This window comes from Nuphar pumila, chromosome 9 (assembly GCF_984573655.1).
Source record: "Nuphar pumila chromosome 9, dmNupPumi1.hap1.1, whole genome shotgun sequence".
Classification (NCBI taxonomy): domain Eukaryota; kingdom Viridiplantae; phylum Streptophyta; class Magnoliopsida; order Nymphaeales; family Nymphaeaceae; genus Nuphar; species Nuphar pumila.
The window spans coordinates 110,335,184-110,339,116 of record NC_143257.1 but is presented as its reverse complement, the minus strand read 5'-3'; positions in this window follow the sequence as shown (position 1 = coordinate 110,339,116).

Here is a 3,933-nt window from a genome sequence, read left to right as displayed (position 1 = left end):
AAATTATTTGGGCGGGTTACAAGTAATAGCACAGAATCAAGGCATTTAAGTAAAATAAATTCTTGCATTGAAATACTACTTATTTACAACTTAATGATTTATTACAAGTCATATTCCTCAGGACATCCGAAGAAGATATGGTCACATGGCACTGTCGCAGCGACGACCACAGTTGCTCGTCATTCAGTTTTCTGAAAAACATTAATTCAGAAAGGGTCAGACTACCACGTCTGAGTAAGTGATACAGTCCAAAATACATATGTGCAGTGTCATGTGAACAAGTATATGTGCGACAAGTTTAGATAGAACTAATAACCATTTAACAATTGATAAATGTAAAAGTCACTAAAGTCAAACATTTCATGATATATTTCATCCATATCAAAGCACGATCCATAAACCATATTTATATAAGTAATAACAACTTTGGAACTTATGTGGGTGTACAATTGACTTAAGTAAAGCATTTCATGTAAAGTGTGCATAAAGCACAATTATCAATGTTCAACACATTGTTCATAAGTTATCACAATTTTCATGTAAAGGAAAACTAATTTGAATCATGCCCTGCAGGAGTCACAGCTTACTCCAAAAATTTCAACAGCAAACAGTATGCAACTACTTGAAGATTTTTCTCAATGCACTAACTTTATGTTTCATCTTGTTAATCACCCTGTGGGTACGCACAGGCATTCGACATCGTAGCGGACCGAGACCACACGGGGGTTTATTCTTTGATAACCCGTATGACTAGCCGTACGGATATTCAAAGGGGACGGTTCATGACCGAGAGAGTACTCCCCAAAGGCTAGAACTAGAATTTGGATGCACCCTGTACTTCTGCAGAAGACTTGGATCTACCACCTAGGACGAATTGGTAGTCCTGGTCCCCTAACTCCGATGACTGGGGACCGGGTGAGACGCCTCGCTCTCACAAAATAAGAATGTCCCACGGAGTTTGTACCATCTACCCTCTCCAAGGTAGACCATGGGTCCAGTAACATACACCGTCTTTCAGGTGTACCCAGAGCCCTGGGAAACCAGTAACATATACTGTTGTCAGGTATACCCAGTATCCCGGGAAACCAGTAACATATACTATTTCAGGTATACCCAGAATCCCATCTATTATTTTATATGTGCATGATTTTCATTTTTTCTTTGTTTGGATCCAGTAACATACACCGTCTGTCAGGTGTACCTGGAACTTTGGAGAAAATCTAGTAACATATACCCTCTTTCAGGTATACCTAGAATCCTAAATAGAAACTGGTAACAAATACCGTCTTTCAGGTATACCAGAGTCTAGAATTTTCCTTTATGTCACCATGTATTAATTTAGCCTTTGTTTTTGGTGCTAGGGTATACATATCGTACCCCACTGGTTACGCCGCAACATAACATTATTCAACTTTATCAGTTCTTAAGTGCTCGTATGGCACTACGAGACCGCAAGCTCGATTTTGAGCTCTTACATGATCATGACATGACAAGTGCCCTTTATTAGGCAATTATGTGCAGAACAAGCATACATCAATCGGCACAAAACATGTCATAATATTTACAAGCGATCGTGACTCAATTATATGCAATTCTCTTAGCATTATATGTACCCGTTTGGCACCACAAAGATTTGTCCTGCGCAGTTTCAATTTGTTTTATCGTGCTTTCGTAATATTTCTCAATTTTGCAATTATAACAAACATGTGTGTTTACCAACAAGCTACATACAAAACCATAGGCAATATGACTACATCATTATTATCTCGTTCAATCCTCAATACGTACATTCTCAATACGTACAACCATGTCCCAGTGTGTGTGTTCACGGTAATAGCAACACCCATTTGAATTCCCATATTAATTCAGGTAGTCGAATAAATAAGGATATGTTAAGATTTGAGGTCTTTCAAATTCAAGCATTTATGATCTAAAGATTTCACAAGACCTTCGTCGCTCAAAGAGAGAAGATTCAAGGGATACATTCATTTGTGCTTCTCTGTGTTACGACATACGTTACAGGACTACAAAAAAATTTGTTTGCATTTGGATGCCACAATGTGTTTATCATTCTAAGTATAGTAAAAGAAATCACAACATACATGGCTTACTTTCGTTGGTGAGCATTATTGTTTACCCATGTAATTCATGGGATATGCTTACATGTTTCTCACCTATCACAATAGAGATGCTAAGACAAACTCTTGATCATGTAATCATCTAAAGTTGACATTAAAAAGGAGATGTGCTACTTCAACAGCGAAAACTAATTGGTTTATGATAGAGTCTGAGTATCACGATTTCACATCAGGGTGTTCATATCCAGTAGCAAAACATAATGGTAGATTATCATGCAACTTGCAGTCATTTGCATGATAATGAATCTTAACACTAAGTTTGAGTTGCTGAAATTCAGATTGCAAACTGTCAGTCAAGGGTGCATCCCATTTAGAATGGTAGATAACATTAATGCTAAGTCTGAGTTTAATAGAACTCAAGCTTCAACTGTTAGTGAAGGTTTGCATCACATTTGTATTGAAATTTAACGTTAATATGAAGTCTGAGTGCATTGAAACTCAGATTTAAAACTGTCCAACTATATATATATATATATATATATATATACATTTTCATTTGATTAATACAGTAGTTTAACCTGTTGTGTTAAGTATCCAATTTGATACAAAGCTAATTAAGTAACCCAATTAGATACTAGATGATATTATTTTGTTGAATCCCATGTATTATGTTATTAGACTAACTTTAAGTAGTCAAAACGTGAAGTTACGTTCTCCTTTGTTTCCATAGTGCTGGAAATAAAAATATCATGGTGGTAGATGTAAATCATCTAGTGAATGAATGCAATTCCATTGGTCCACCCTGTGACAACACTCTAGTTGTTGGGTGCGGTTCGCTGACTCACCACTGTGAGTTTGGCAACACAAGCAGTTGGTCGCAATAGAACTCGGTTCTATTGAACCCTACCACATCTGCCATCACTATCAGTCCAGACATGTCGAACTGGACCCCAACCATCATGGCCCAGCAAGTCACAAGAGGCCCTACAACGTGCCATCTAGTTGCCCTATTACTAGCTGCAACAGCAATTGATTTCAAATAAAACTCCCACTATGTTATGTCATTAGGCAAGCCACCTCTTAAGTTCAACCAAGAAACAGAACGTGTGTAGACATTCATATAGGTAAACCTTTAGACAGCCTGATCCTTATATGAGTTAGAATTATTAATATGATAAGTTAAATACTACCATTTGAACAAGTTCATGTTGAGATACCTTGGTCTGGACATATGATAACAGAAATTTTCCTCTCAATATAATTGTATAATCTCAATATGTCTGAGTAATAAAAAAAAAATATTTATTTCAATACTTTACGTTCACACTAGGCATACAACTAAAACTAACAAGCAGGTGATCTGAAATTGAACTATTTCAAACCTTTATTATACATATAGTTACATTGGAAATCTGCTTTATTTAATGTTATTCATTCTATGGTAATAGTCTGAAACCCAATTCCAATCCCAACTACATGCATAGATTTATTTATTTATTTTGTTAGTTGATTGTCTAGGCCCATTACGTCATTTTTTTGCTGGCAGCCCTCAATGAAACGTGAGAGGCATATGGAACAACAACAAGAAGAAAAAAAAAACAAACAGGTTGGGGCTAATAAGTCTACCCAGATTTTTTTTTTCTTCATTTCATCACACGCAGTCCAACAAGTTGAACAAACCACACAGGGTGTGTTTTGTTTCCCTAGCGTCTACATTTTACGCTCAGTTCATGTTTATAACATGTTTAAACAAACTTTACACAGGATATATCTTTATTTCCCTCTAACAACTTAGATATCAATATTACTCAATGTCAATGTAATATATTTTTTTTCTTTATACAGAACCAGCAAC